The sequence below is a fragment of the Sus scrofa genome, chromosome 4, assembly GCF_000003025.6.
Source record: "Sus scrofa isolate TJ Tabasco breed Duroc chromosome 4, Sscrofa11.1, whole genome shotgun sequence".
Taxonomy (NCBI): Eukaryota; Metazoa; Chordata; class Mammalia; order Artiodactyla; family Suidae; genus Sus; species Sus scrofa.
The window spans coordinates 39,237,066-39,252,757 of NC_010446.5; the positions used below are offsets into that span (position 1 = coordinate 39,237,066).

Sequence of the window (15,692 nt, forward strand, 5' to 3'; positions counted from 1 at the left end):
TATTAACACCCAGAGGGGCACTGCACTGAACGCTAAAAGATGACAAATGGGATGTGTTGGGAATGACGGAACTCCCACCATGGAACTGGAACACGAATACATCACTCTAGGGGTAACCCACGCTGGTCATCTGCAACTCTCATGAGTACCATTCAGTGGCGTTAAGGATTCATTCCACTTCCTAATCTCCTGGTGAGACCCTTGGCCAAGTGGGCCAAGGGACTGTGTCTGCCTGATTTCATGCAGGCGTCTTTCCTTACACAGCCATCCTGCTGACCCTTTCTCATGTGGGTCTTGCCCTACCCTGGTCTGTTGGGGCTATTGATTGCTTGTGTCTGGCCCTTATTGGAGATTTCTGAGTCCCGCTCTGCCATTGCTCCAAGTTTATGTTCAGCCTGAGCCTAACCTGATGGTATTTAAAGGAGGCTAATGTTCCCTAACGCATTCAGCAAAAACACTGACTTCCTAAAGACCCCAAGTGTCACAAAGCTCTCTTTTCCCAAAGTGCCAGGGCTTGCTCCTGTCTCCTGGGCAGCTGGGCTCTGCCCCACCCGCTCTGCACTGTGACACAGGGAAGGGACATCTCCCATCACTTAGTTCATAACAAGGGTAACTTGCAGACTGCAACCACACAGAAAATGGGCTTCTTTTTGGATTTAAACAAAGAAGCCACTACCTGTTTCTAGTCAGTGGAGCTCCAATGGGCCCTCTCCCTGGCTGCCAAAGTTCTCCACTTGACCGTGACTTTTCATACCTTCACTCTCAGCGTGGGCTATGCAAGTGGACTTCAAGTACCTACTTACACGGCCCCCTCTGCCACCTCCTTGCTGCCAAAATAATGCTGATTATTGGGTGGAGAGAGAGAATGATCCCCTACCATCATACGCGATGACCTTTATTCTTCAGGGTCCCTCAAATGAGTTGGGGAGATGAGAATGCCTCCGGGGTTTGTTCTTTCCACTGCATACCAGTGCCACCGAGAGTGAGTGATTTGATCAGTGAGATGGTGCTTTTGGGAAACCACACAACCCAAACCCAAACCCCAAACACAACTTTGGTCCCAGGAGGGAAATGCATCCAAGATGGAAAGGAGAAGATGACTTCACAAGGGAGGTGGGGCGGAGCTTGTATTCCCAGGTGAGCCACGGTACCAAAGGCAGTGAGGGATCACCACCTGTGTGACAGCTGACTCTTGAAGCATCAGAGTTCTACTTCTATCTCTCTCCTCCTGACACTCACCTCTTTTTTCCTTGTCTACTTCTGCCTAGTCCTTCTATACACTCACATTTCTATCAAGACGGTTAACCATCAAAAATGCGTCCTCTCAGAGTTCCCGTTGTGGCTCAGTGGTTAACAAACCTGACTGGTGGAGTTCCTGTCATCGTGGCTCAGTGGTTAATGAATCCGACTAGGAACCATGAGGTTGCGGGTTCCATCCCTGGCCTCGCTCAGTGGGTTAAGGATCCGGCATTGCCATGAGCTGTGGAGTGGGTGAGCTGTGGTTTGGATCTGGTGTGGCTGTGGCTGTGGTGTAGGCTGGTGGCTGCAGCTCCGATTAGATCCCTAGCCTGGGAACCTCCATATGCCGCAGGAGTGGCTCAAGAAAAGGCAAAAAGACAAAACAAAAACAAAAACAAAAAAACCCCCAAAACAAAAAAACAAATCCGACTAGTATCCATGAGGATGGGGGTTCGATCCCTGCCCTTGCTCATCAGGTTAAGAATCTGATGTTTCTGTGGCTGTGGTGTAGGCCGGCAGCTGTAGCTCCTATTGGACCCCTCCCCTGGGAACCTCCATATGCTGAGGGTATGGCCCTAATTAAAAAAAAAAAGGAAAAAAAATGTGTCCTCTCTCTTCCCTGTTGTGGCAATGTTATTGGGAGCAGGAAAACCAGGCAGGGGTGGCATTTTCCAGCCCTCAATGCATGCACGTGTGGCTGTGTGACAAGTTCCCGGTGATGGAAGGTGAGGAGAAAAATGTCTGTCACTTCAGGCTGGGACTTTGGGTAGCAGGTCTGCCTTCTCTGCTACTCCTTTTCTCTCCCACCACTCAGAGTGGAGATCTCCAGGCCTCTGGTGAAGGGGTTTCAACCTTTGCTGTTCACTGGAATCACTTAGGAAGCTTAAAAAAAAAAATTCTGCTGCTGGAGTTCCGTTGTGGCTCAGTGGTTAATGAATCCGACTAGGAACCATGAGGTTGCGGGTTCCATCCCTGCCCTTGCTCAGTGGGTTAAGGATCTGGTGTTGCCATGAGCTATGGTGTGGGTCGCAGACTCGGCTCAGATCCCGTGTTGCTGTGGCTGTGGTTTAGGCCGGTGGCTACAGCTCCGATTTGACCTCTAGTCTGGGAGCCTCCATATGCTGTGGAAGCAGCCCAAGAAATGGCAAAAAGACAAAAAACAAACAAACAAACAAAAACAACAACAAAACATCCCGCTGCCCATTGAGATGCTTATGAGATTGGTCTGTGGGTGGTGGGGACAGCAAGAGTTTTAAGCCCCCCCTGGTGTTAGAGGATGACCAAGGCCCAGAACCGCTGCACCGGAGGGCTGGTGGGGTCACAAGAATGCAGTCATCATAAGGAAGAAAGCTATTCACTGGCCAGGACACCCCCATGGGAATGGTACTTAAGAGAGAGAGAGACAATTTTATTCCATTAAGTTCCTGGGAATTTGAGGTTTATTTGTGATAGCAGCTTAGTTATTCCAATTAACAGATCTTTTTTAATGAGCTCAGGGAGAATGCCTCCTTCGTGCCACAGTGTTCTCTGTTCCAACATCCTCCAGTTGCTTTATTTTGTCAGATGAAACTGTCCCGAAGTGGGCAGCTGGGGGGCTGGTGGGGACTCTGGCATTCCCCGGTGCATCTCCTGCGACCTTGAGAATTTTGAATCAGGAACTCCACACCCCCCATAAGCTCACACATGGAAATAATCACTGTTCTATTTGAAGGATGGTGATTTCTTCAGGTTTGCCCTTGTTTCGTGATACTGTGAGGCTTTGTAATTCTGTTTACTGACATCCAGTGCTCAGGATGATGCCTTCTGTGGGTTGGTGATATGCTACCATGTTTAATTTTTCCAAGTTTTCTGATACCACTCAGTGGGAGAAATAATTGTTAGCGTTCATTTGCAGACTGTTTCCACCTAATTGTCTCAGAACTGCAGGGTATGTATTTGATTTCTTTGATTGATCTGTTTGGTGTATGTATTTTCCCAACATCTTGAATAATTTAGAGCAATCCTGGGTTGGTGGCTAATTTCCTATCTAGCAATTTTGAATCCGTCTGAAGCATATGTCACTCAAGTGTCTGAAGGCTGGAAGGAACTGCTTTATAACAAGAGTCACTGTTACTGAAACTTGCAATACCATGTGGCCATTCAGCTTCCTGGAAACTTAGTGCCTACCTTCAGATTGTGTTGTGTTTTAAAAGTTAGGCTTGGAGTTCCCATCATGGCTCATCAGAAACGAATCTGACTAGCATCCATGAGGATGCAGGTTTGATCTCTGGCCTTGCTCGGTGGGTTATGGATCTGGTGTTGCCATGAGCTGTGGTGTAGGCTGCAGATGTGGCTCGGATCTGATGTTGCTGTGGCTGTGGTGTAGGCCGGCAGCTACAGCTCCGATTTGACCCCTAGCCTGGGAACCTCCATATGCCCTGAGCGAGGCCCACCTCCCCCCAAAAAGGCAGACTTGGTCTTATCTCCTGATATCAGCCTTGATGGGTTGACAGGTTTTCTGGTTGCTCTAAGCTCCTTCCTGTGTGTTGGGTGAAAGCAGCAATGAAAGGGAAAATACTGCCTGTTGGAACTCCTGAACCAAACTTAAAAAGCTAGTCATGGGGGGACGTATGGTCTGGTCTGGAATGGAAGTGGGCTGTTGAGGGGGTAAGAGCAGTACTATAGATGCTTGAAAATTATTCTGAGAAGGTAGGGAGCTGTGCCCCACCCTTGAGCAGGCAAAAAGACTCATCTATACCAATTTGTGTCCTTTCCTCTGCGTTGCCTTATGGCAGGACTCTGCGGCCACAGGCAGGATCTTGCCTTCTAGATCCTAGAGACTTCTGGCCCTGTCATGCTCTTCCAGAATTATCAGTAGGAAGGGGGGCAGGGTGAGGAACAGGTCCCCGTATCTCTTCCTCATAGAGGACTTACCTGGCAGCCTTCTCCGAGAGCTCAGATCCTCCTCTGAAATCCCCTCCTCAAAGTGGTGTCCAGGCTTTGGCAGGGCACAATCACATCTTACCATGATCTGCCAGCCAAAGACCACCAGAAACACACCTTTGGTTGAACAAGTTGGGCTTGGGCTTGTTCCTTGTTGTAACAGGGAGGTGCCCACCATGGAGGAACTTGGGGAGACCCAGTTAACAGGTGTTAGGAAAGACCTACTGTTGGATTTGAGCTTGTGCTTGATGATTTGGAGGAGGGTTCAAGAAATTAGGACTGGGGAATTCCCGTTGTGGTGAAGCAGAAACGAATCTGACTAGTACCTATGAGGATGAGGGTTTGATCCCTGGCCTCTCTCAGTGGGTCGGGGATCTGGCGTTGCCGTGACCTGTGGTGTAGGTTGCAGATGCGGCTCAGATCCTGTGTGGCTGTGGCTGTGGCTGGCAGCTATAGCTCCGATTTGACCCCTAGCCTGGGGACTTCCATATGCTGTGGGTTCAGCCTTAAAAAGCAAAAAAAAAAAAAAAAAAAGAAAAAAGAAATCAGGATTGGATGTTTTCTGGAAGTGGGGATAATTCTATGGTGGTATCTTAACCCAACCCTATAAGGTAGGATGAATAATCAAGGCTGGAGTTGTAATTGGTAAGGAAGAGGGGTCACTCATGGCCAGGATAGGGGGATGTGTGGTCATCTTTGCACTTTGGAGGATGTTCATATTTTTGTGTGGTCTTATTTTGGCTTGGATCCACCACAGTCACAGGTGCTCTGTGAAATCTGTTATACTCAACAAGGCCTGGCTGTATGTGCCAGTGCCAGGCCCTAGCGACACCAAGGCCTGGCTGATAGAACCAGGCCAGCTCCCAGATGTCACTGGCTGTTTTTCTGGTTTTCAATCAGGTATGCTCCTGATCATCAGAGAACTGAAATAGTTCTGAATTGCTAACGTCACAGCAATTAGCCACTGTCGTGACCCTCCTGAGGGTACTCTCTGCTCTCACCCCCCTTCCCTCTTCCACCTCCTACAACCTACCAGTTCCAAGCAGATGAAGGAATCTTCTGGATCCGCTCCAGCTTCACTGCTAGTGTCTGTTCTGAGGAATCAGTGGCCGGGTGGTACCTGCTGCCAGCGTCAGGAATATCACTCCAGCTTCAGGACTGCAGATCCTCTCAACATTAAGGCTGCGAAGAGGCAAGAAGGCAGAAGAAGGGAAAAGAGAGGCAAGGAGAAGGAAGAAACCGGGTGGAAAGAGTAAAAGATAAGTGAGAGTGAGGGGAGCAGGAAAGATGAAAAGACAATTAGAAAAGGAAGCAGCAATGAGGCCCCCGAAGTGACCTTAGCCGAGGCCCAAAACTGGAAAGAAAGAGCTAGAAGGAAGGAATGAATAACTAGACGGGAACAGAGAACAGGGGGAAAACTCAGGCTAAGGCGCTGGGCTGAAGCGTCTCACTTTAGACCGCGGTTCACTTCTGCTGAACTGCCTCCAAATGAGCCTGTCATCACCGGGGGTTAGAAAAAAATCATCTTTTTGGAGACAAGTTTGGGTTGGAGGTGGATCAAATTTGATGGGGTTTAACCTGAAAGAACGGAGGAAATGGGGTTCACCAGTCTGAGGGCTGCTGTGGCCCAGCGTCGGGGACCGTTCCCAGCTTGGCGCCTCCGCCGCCCTTCTTTCTGTTTCATTCTGTGATGCGCCTTTGAATCCTAACTTGCACAGGTCCTGGCAGGTTGGAAAAACTATATCTAGATACTCATATTGCAACAGAACAAAGGGTGGGGGGAAAATGTATACGTGTAAGAATAACTTGATCCCCATGCTGTACAGCGGGAGAAAGAATTTCTTACATAAATATATTAAAAAAAAAAAAGAAAAAAAAAACACCTCTGTGGCTTTGAGTCAGGATGACAAACTGCACGTTTCCCTGCCATGTCTTCAGCGCGAGCGGATGGATGGTGGGGAAACTGCACAAAGAGCCTTGATTAACCCACCCAGTTGGGAGTGGCCATCGCGCCAAAGGCCTTTTCTCCGCTTGAGAAGACCTTTTCTGCAAACAGCCCGTGGGAGCCCCGAGCGTGGTGGGGGCGCGATCCCTTTGCTCTGAAGTGGTGGTTCTTCAAAGTGGCAGCGTAACCACGTTTCCTGGGAATGCAGGGCTATGTGAAGGCATCGGTGAGAGGGAAAGAGCGGGAAAGCGAGAGGAAGCGGGAAGCAGGGGAGTCCACGCGTGGGCAGCTGGAGGCTGGCTTCCAGAGTGAACCCAGAAGGTCCCTCCATCCCGAGTTCTTGTTGCCGGTCTGTGTGTCCCTGCGTCCGGACGTCTTTGACAGTCAGAGTCCTTCTGGATGCTTCCCAGGGCCCGGCTGTGTGAGGCAAAAACAGGCAATGAGACTCAGACCACCGGAAGGTAGGTAAGATGCTTACAGGGCGACTTTCCATGAAAGCTCTCTTTAGAGATGGTTTTCCCAAGAGAAGTGAGTGTCCTTTTTCACAAACACATTCAGAAAAGGCCCCATGAGCTCTGGGTTTTCTTCACGTATGTTATGTTCTGTATCAGGGAAGTAATTTTTGGAGAGGGTTGTCTTTGGGGGAGGGGGACTCTGGGCACTGGAGTATGTAATTTGTCTAAATTTCATTGTTTTACATTTTTGGCTGAGTGAATATACCTGGAAAGTTGGATGAAGTTGGATTTCTTCCCTGGTCACACAGGGAGAGTTCATTTTGATTGAAGAGTTTCTTTGAGTGTTTAGTGTTAAATGTTTTTGTCTTTTTTTTTTTTTTTTTTTTAAGGCCTGCACCTGTAACATATGGAAGTTTCCAGGCAAGGGGTCAAATCTGAACTGCAGTTGCTGTCCTATGTCACAGCCACAGCAACTCAGGATCTGAGCCCCTTCTGTGACCTACACTACAGCTCACAACAACACCAGATCTGTAACCCACTGACCCAAGCCAGGAATCAAACCCACATCCTCATGGACACTAAGTCGGGTTCTGCGCCACAATGGGAACTCCCTTGTGTTAATGTTTGTATCTACCGCCATTGGAGACAACAGTGTGTTAAAGTTACATTTTAACCCAGTGATCTCAAACCTGACCATCCCATTCTTTTTTTCCCAGTCCCTTAAACAAAGACCCATAATCTCAGGATAAAACCTGGATTCCTTGTTATGACTGGCCCTTTAAGATCTGGCCCCTCCCTGCTTTTGCCGGGTGTCTCCCTTTCTGCCCACAGGCTGCCTACATCCCCTCTTAGCATGATCCTGGGAATCTTTCTGAATAAGCTGTGTTCCTTCTTGCTTTTCTGCCAATGCACGGGCTGTTCCACAAGAAAGCACTCCTGGGACATACTGCCTAGCTGAGCAGGAAGGATTTGTCCCAGTTATGTTAGACTCTTTCAGGTTCCAAGGAAAAGAGACTCACCCAGCATGTTTTAGAGTTTAATTTGAGATGCTTAGGAAATTAAGAAAATCAGCAAATTGTGTTAACCACTGCCCTGCAGAACTCAAACAAACCAGGAGTGATGGGGAACTAGACCATGGTTCAGGCTTATCTCATTACTGGCTCCCTTGCCTAGTGCTTTGTGTTAACAAGCATCTCATCTATTTCTGTCTAAGCTTTGACTGTCTGACATTACTGCTTTCTTCCCTGTAGGCTGAATTGACTCATGGTTTTTGCTTACTGCTTTTTTCAAAGTGTGTTTTACTCTTTGTATGTTTCACATTCAGATTGCCTTCAGCGAGGGACTCTGGGCAAGCCTGCATCTGGGAAGGAACAGCAGCACTGAGCCCGGCTTTGGTTCTGGGTCCCCTCCCAGGGCACTGGCCAACCAAGAGGTCCTTGCCTGTAGGTCAGATGCTAATCCTTGGTCCGGTCAGCTATGGCCAAGGTAGCAGAGTTACCTGGTAGAAAACATATCAACCTAGGATAAGAAGCATCCAAGAGGGACCATTGGTGGGTCAGCATAGTAAAGCTTCTCAGATGTGCTATGTGGGTTGCTTGGTACTCAGAAATAAGATAAGATAGCAAGTGTCATATTGGTAAAATATGCAGTGAGTGTTCTAGACCAGGTTGGAAGAGGCTGAGATCATTATGGGCGTTCTTCTGCTTATAGTCTTGAGGATAAACATCTCAGAATGGCATAAGGTCTTCATGGGATCAGCCCTCATCATGTTCCAGCCTCTGGCTCCTCCCTACAGGTACTGGATAATTGTGCCTTGTTTATTTGGATGTCACTGTGTTTATTCAGAGAAACTCCTATGCTTCTTTAATTTCGAGATGCAGTGTAATTTCCTTCCTGAAAGCTTACCCTTCCTCAGACCCTTAACACCTCCCCCCATGCCAGCCCTCTGTGTCTGCCTCTCTTATAGCACAAGAGCGCTGGATTGTGGTAACTGGTTGACGTGACCATCCTGCTCACTGGACTCAGGAAAGAGACTGATGGCGAGTGATTCATTTCTGTATCCCAGCAACTAGCCCAATGCTGCGTACCTACAACTGCTGCTAGGACTAGCTCCTGTTTACTGAGTTATTACTCTGTTCCATGCACCCTTCCAAGTGTTTCCATTTGACCCTCTCAGTAGGAGCCATGATGGTCCCATTTTATGTTTTGGGAAGTGGAAGCACAGAGAGGTTGAGAGTTTGGCTCAAGTTCATGTCGCTAGTATTTGGTGGAGTCAGAATTCAAATCAGGCAACTTGTTCCAGTGCTTGGCCCACTGAACTGTCCTGTCTCTTGCCAATAAATCTTGAAGAGGGAGTTCCCTCTCTGGTGCAGCAGGTTAAGAATACAACTGCAGCCACTCGGGTGGCTGTGGAGATGCAGGTTCGATCCCCAACCCGGTGCAGTGGGTCACAGTATCTTGTGTTGCTGGTAGTGTGGCACAGGTCATAGCTGTGGCTCGGATTCGGTCCCTGGCTTGGGAACTTCCATGTGCCGCAGGTGTGGCCATAAAACTAAAAAAAAAAAAAAAAAAAATATTGTGGAGGAATTAGTAGGCATTCAATTAGTGTGGAGACTATAAAGGAACCAATGATGGGGTTTTGAGGAGAATAAAAGGCAGGGGGAAGGCAGTGTAGGGGAGGGAAATGAGACATGAAGACACATCCACAGAGCAGCACGTACCAGCCTTGGGAGGCAGGCTGGACGTGTTAGTTGGACCCGATGGTGGACACTCTCAAATAATAAAGCTAAAGGTTGGGTTCTTGCGGAAAGGAGTCACATGATTAAGAGCAATCTTTAAGACGATTATTCGGGTATCTGTGTACAGGGTGGTTTGAAATGGAAAGAGGATAAGCACCTACGAAGCCACTGAAATCATCTTGGGAGGCAGTCATGAGGTGATGAGTGTGGACCCGGAGTCAGGTGAATGCAGAGATTGAGTCTCAATTCTGTCACTTGCCAGCTGTGTGACCTCTCTCAATCTCCAAGCGTCTGCTCCTTCATATACAAGACAGGAATTACTACTCACCTTACAGTTTGTTGTAAGGATTTAATGTATGTTTGCCCAGGGGCTAAGTGCAGAACCTGACTGCCTTCTTCTTTTGTCTTGGGTCCAGGTGATAAGGGCTTGTGCCCCTGTGGTAGCACCGGTGAGAGAAAGAATGGGAAAATGAGACCCAATAGAACCTGTTGATTGATGGGCTTTGGAAAGTTGGGGTAAGGAATGGTTAGTGCAGGTGGTAACGTTAGGGAACCTGGGTCCTGGGTCTGGTTTTGTCACTACCCACTTTGTTTTCTGTTTTTTTTTTTTTTTGTCTTTTTAGGGTCGCACCTGTGGCATATGGTAGTTCCCAGGCTAGGGGTCTAATCTGAGCTGTAGCTGCCAGCCTACACCACAGCCACAACAACACCAGCTCCAAGCTGCATCTGCGACCTACACCATGCTTCATGGCAGCATCGGATCCTTAACCCACGGAGGGAGGCCAGGAATCGAACCTGCAACCTCATGGACACTAGTTGGGTTTGTTACCGCTGAGCCACCATGGGAACTCCTCCACTAACTTCTTTGGACCCATCCCTCATCCACATGCCTAGATCTCAGTTCCTCGCTCGGAATGTAAAAACATGGCACTCACAGCCACTCATTTTCCTCCTAGTAATGCTCTAATAATATAGACAAGAGGCTCGGAATCTGGAAACTGGGAGAAAATGAAAGATAGCCAAGCTCTGCCTTCTCCTTCCAAGAGACTTCCTCACTCCCTTTAGTTTTATTAATCCAGGCCTTTGTTCTCCCTCTGAGTTGGTAACATTGTTTTCTTTTGTTTGGGGGAAATGGCTCCACAGTCTCAGCCGTGGACGGAAGGTTTTGCGAGCAGAGCAGAGGTGAATCGGAGATGGATTCTTTTCAGGACGCTTTTCCCTAGTGTCCTCTCGCCGCCCTGTCCTGACCTGAACCTCCCTGTTTCTCTTCCCCTTCCCGCAGGACACGTCCCGAGCTCTTAATGGTCAGTCTTCAGAGCTGGTTTGTGATGATACGCCTTGAATAACTTTATCCTTGGATGCTCCAGCTGGGCATCCTCCAAGGGAAAGAAAGGGGGGGCCCATATCTGGCAAGATGCACATGCAGTCCCTTGCTAATAAATATTTTTATATTGTAAGCATTTCTTTTTTTTTTTAGCTTTTATTTATTTATTTAAATTTATTTATTTATTTATTTATCTTTTTAGGGTCACACCCCACAGCATATGGATGTTCCCAGGCTAGAGGTCAAATTGGAGATGTAGCCGCTGGCCTGCACCAAAGCCACAGCAATGCGGGATCCCGAGCCGTGTCTGAAACCTACACCACAGCTCATGGCAACCCTGGATCCTTAACCCACTGAGCGAGGTCAGGGATCGAACTTGTGTCTTTATGGATGCTAGTCAGATTCATTTCCGCTGAGCCACGGCGGGAACTCCTAAAAAACTTTTTTTTATTATAGTTGATTTTCTTGTGAGCATTTCTTTATCTGGATTCTATCTGTGGATGAATTGAAACGTGTGAGGAGTTGCTGAATCCTCTAGTGAGCGAGTTTCCATGGCAGCCCTCAGAGGGTTGAAGCCCTCTCCAAAAGAGAGTAGCTTATTTCCAATTAACAGAGTGCAAAGAGGTCCTTACTGCAGTTCGGCTTATGGAAACTTCAGCTAAATTGCTCCAGCCCTCCAGGTGCCATATGGAGGAGGGTTGTTGACTTCCAAATCCTACAACACCCCAGACACAGGATGTTGGTGATATGGAGCCACACAAGAAAGTTGGTTCTTCATCAAAAAAAGGAAACATCATCAAATTGACCCACTAGGCATTCATCAGGCACCTACTGATAATTCCACCTGCCGGGGATGGCCAACTTCCACTTTTTCAGAGTTCCAAGTTGAGTGTCTCGAGACTGGATGTCTACTGCACAGGCAAATGAATTGCGGCTTTCTTGGAACTGCTGACCAAAACTATGGGTGCAATCAACCACCACATTAAATATGTCAAGAATTACAGCTTCTATGTGGAAGCAGTGATAATAATTATCCACATATGTTCTAGAAAAGAGCAGCTCAACCTGTGGAACCGTGACATAATGCAATTGACAGATTAGGGAATGGAGTTCCCGTTGTGGTGCAGTGGTTAACGAATCGACTAGGAACCATGAGGTTGCGGGTTCGATTCCTGGCCTTACTAAGTGGGTTAAGGATCCGGTGTTGCCGTGGTGGTGTAGGTCGCAGACTCGGCTCGGGTGTGGCGTTGCTGTGCCTGTGGTGTAGGCCAGTGGCCACAGCTCCGATTCGACCCCTAGCGTGGGAACCTCCATATGCCGTAGGAGCGACCCAAGAAATGGCAAAAAGACAAAAAAAAAAAAAAGAAAGATTAGGGAAGATTTTGCCCTAAAGTCCTAGACAATGATTCTGTTTCAATCAGAGGATGTCCAAAATTTCGTCCCGTTCACTAATTTTCTCTTTCTAACCAGTTTGCAGCCACATACAACCATTGTTACTATAATTTTTGGTTCTTATATTTTTCCATTTTGGAAGTTCCTTTCTTTTTCGAATATGCTGTATCACTTTGTACTGTTTCCTGTCCCATGCCTTTGTATTCACGTTTGTTACTGATTTCTTTAAACATGTCACCAAAGTTTTTTTCTTCTAACAAATCTAATAATTCCAATATCTGGGTCTAATAATTCCAATGTCTGAAGTCTTCGTGGATCTCTTCCTGTGGTCTGTGATTTTTGCTGCTTCTTGTTTATATGCAGGTTGTTTTGTTATCTTGTGTGCCTGCTAATCTTTGACTGCTTTCTGGTCATCTCTATGGAAAAATTATTTGTGTGAATTCTCTGAGGCCTAGGTTTGATGTGCTTTCTCCTGACATAAGCTCTCAATCCAAACACCTCATTACAAGTTCAAGGTTTGAGAGCCACTGGCTCACACTCCAGACTTTGTAGAATGAGGTGTGAACTTGTTAGAGGGCTGGCCCTGGCTACAAATATCCAAGAATGGCTGGTTTTCCTTTTCTTTTCCTTTTCCCCCTCTCTTTTATCACCAAAGTGACCCTGTGAAGTTTCTAGAGGTTCTGGTGGGGATGAGAGGTAGGATGAGGTCTGGCTGCGCTTGACTTGAGGGTATAGTCCTTTTGGGTCTCAGCTCTGGGTGGGAAGGGTCTCCCCAAACTCCTCAGTCTCAGTGAGCTTGAGCCTGACTCCCTGTCTAGGTCTGCTGCTGGCATCTGGAGTCACTTGCGTTATTGGCAAATGCCCTCAGACAGGAAGGTTCACCCCTTCCCCACCCCCAGGTTTTTAGAGCTGCACCTGTGGCACATGGAAGTTCCCAGGCTAGGGGTTGAATCGGAGCTCAGCTGCTGGTCTGCACCACAGCCACAGCAACGTGGGATCTGAGCTGTGTCTGTGACCTACACCATAGCTCATGGCAATGCCGGATCCTTAACCTACTGAGCGAGGCCAGGGATCGAACCCACAACTTCATGGATACTAGTCAGGTTCACTACTGCTGAACCATGACAGGAACTCCCCAAGAAGAAGTTTTATAGATCTCATTTTTGGTTTACCTTTCTGGTTACAGAGTTTCATCCAAAAATTAGCCTGGAAATTCATCATATATTCCTCATGTATTTGATTTTGGCTTTGATTTTTATTTATTTATTTATTTTCCTCATGTATTTTCATATATTCAATGTTTTGAAGTTTTGGGGGTTATTTTTGGCCACAGTGTGAACTGACTTGATGTGGGATCTCGGTTCCCAGACTAGGGATTGAATCTGGGCCAAAGTGGTGAAAGCACTGAGTCCTATCCACTAGACCACCAGGGAACTCCCTGAAGTTGTTTTTGCTTTTACAGTCTCATCCATCTTCTCCCTCTGATTTCAGCTGGGAGTTTGATCTGTGTAACGTAGCTTACTTTTTCTCGATATGGGGAGGCCACAATGATCTTTCAAAATGAAAGTCCATGCAACGTTCTGCTCATCGCCTTTTATCGTCATTCTCAACAGGGATCACTTATTTAAAAATTATCCACTTACTCAGAGAAAGACAAATACCATATGCTATGACTTATATGTAGAATCTAAAAATATGATACACATGAATTTATTTACAGAATAGAAACAAACTCTCAGACTTTGAAAACAAACTTATGGTTACCAAAGGGGAAACATGGGGAGAGAGGAATAAATTAGGAGTTTGGGATTCACATACACACACTACTATACATAAAATAGATAACCAACAAGGACCTCCTGTCTAGCACAGGGAACTCTACTCAATATTTTGAAACAACTTATATGGGAAAAGAACCTGAAAGAGAGTGGAGATATCTATACCTATATCTATATCTATATCTATATGGAAATATATATATGGAAATATATTACATATATATATGTAAGCCACTTTGCTGCTAACACATCGTCAATCAACTATACACCAATCTAAAATAAAAATTAAATGAAAAAATAAGGTAAAGTTATACTGAACAGAACTAAAATAACTAGTCACTTATGGAGCTGTGCTGTGAGAAACTTCCAGGATCAAGTTCAAGCTGCTCAGTGTGGAGCACAAGGCCTTTCCCCCCTGTCTAGACCTACTGTCTCCTGCTCCCCTTTTCTCACACCCAAACTGTGCTCCAACAATGTGGATAAGCTTAGATTTCTCTGATTTTTCTCACCACTCTGCCTTTACACATGCATTCCTTGTGGAATGGAACACCCTTTTCTCTTTGTCCCCGAGGCAAACACTCATCCATCTTTCAAAAGCCAGCTCAGGAGTTCTCGTCGTGGCTCAGTGGTTAACGAATCCGACTGGGAACCATGAGGTTGTGGGTTCAGTCCCTGGCCTCGCTCAGTGGGTTAAGGATCCGGCATTGCCGTGAGCTGTGGTGTAGGTTGCGGATGTAGCTTGGATCTGGCGTTGCTGTGGCTCTGGTGTAGGTCCGCAGCTGTAGCTCTGATTAGATCCCTAGCCTGGGAACCTCCATATGCCACGAGTGCCGCCCTAAAAAGAAAAAAACAAAACAAAAACATAAGAAGATGGCTATTGCAGGAAAATAAGCAGAGTATGTCATACCAGCCTAATATATTTGGATTTCATCTCATAGGACACTGAAACCTATTGAGAGGTTTAGGAAGAGGTGATTAAACTCAGTTTCGAGTGCCTTCTAGTGCCTCCTGAGAGGTTCCTGAGATTGATGATAAACATTCCTTCTTGATTTATGATGATAGCAAGACAAGAGCCGAGGAGGACCAACCTTAATGCAGGCAGAGGCAACTGTCCAAAAACTTCCATGAATATCTCCTCCACTGATGCTTGAGATTCTGCCTTTCCTGACATTCTTTTGGGAAGGGCATTGGGAGCCAACCTCTTGAGCCTCTTCCTGCCGGGGGCACTGTGCGGGGAACACAGATTCCCAACTCTGGCTGGTTCCTTCCTTGTGGAGGGTCCTTCTTTAAAGGAGCACCCTGGCCTCCCTCTGCTCCTGCATCACGCTTTCCCAGAGGAAGAGGAAGAGCTTACTTGATGGATGAGCCTTTAAATAGAGATGGCAACTCATTTGTTCTTGGTTACAAGGGATGCCTGTAGGGTTGGTCTCTAACGTGGTACCTGCCATTTTCTATCTGCATCTGCCCTCCAGGAGTGCTTTGTATCTGCATTGAAGGTGTTATTTCCATTGTCATCTGCCAGATTCCTGTGTCTACTCTGAACTCTTTCGAAACCTTCAGTGGGGAACAGGGATACTATTTGTTAGTCCCTCAAAGCTAACAGGTGTGCACAGAGGCTGCTCCTGGTAATTGAAGGAGCTCTGCTCATCCCTCTGCCCCTGAGAAGCAGAGAGTCTGACACCACAGGGGACCATGCAATTGGCTCATCAGCACACACTTGAGCAACTCATCAAGTTCATAGACTTTCCTGAAAAAAAAAAAATTAAACCAGTGTAAGAGAACAGGAAAGAAAGAAGGAGGGAGGAGGAAAGCAAGAGAAGAGAAGGGCTCAGAAAGACAGCAATTGACTTAGAATCAGGATGGGGTTATTGGAATAGCTAAAGCCTTGGTGCAGGTTTT

General features: G+C 46.9%; 1 pseudogene; it reads right to left on the minus strand.

Moving 5' to 3' along the window:
* Positions 1 to 6,169, minus strand: part of LOC110260478 — a 35,296-nt pseudogene extending 29,127 nt beyond the window's left edge.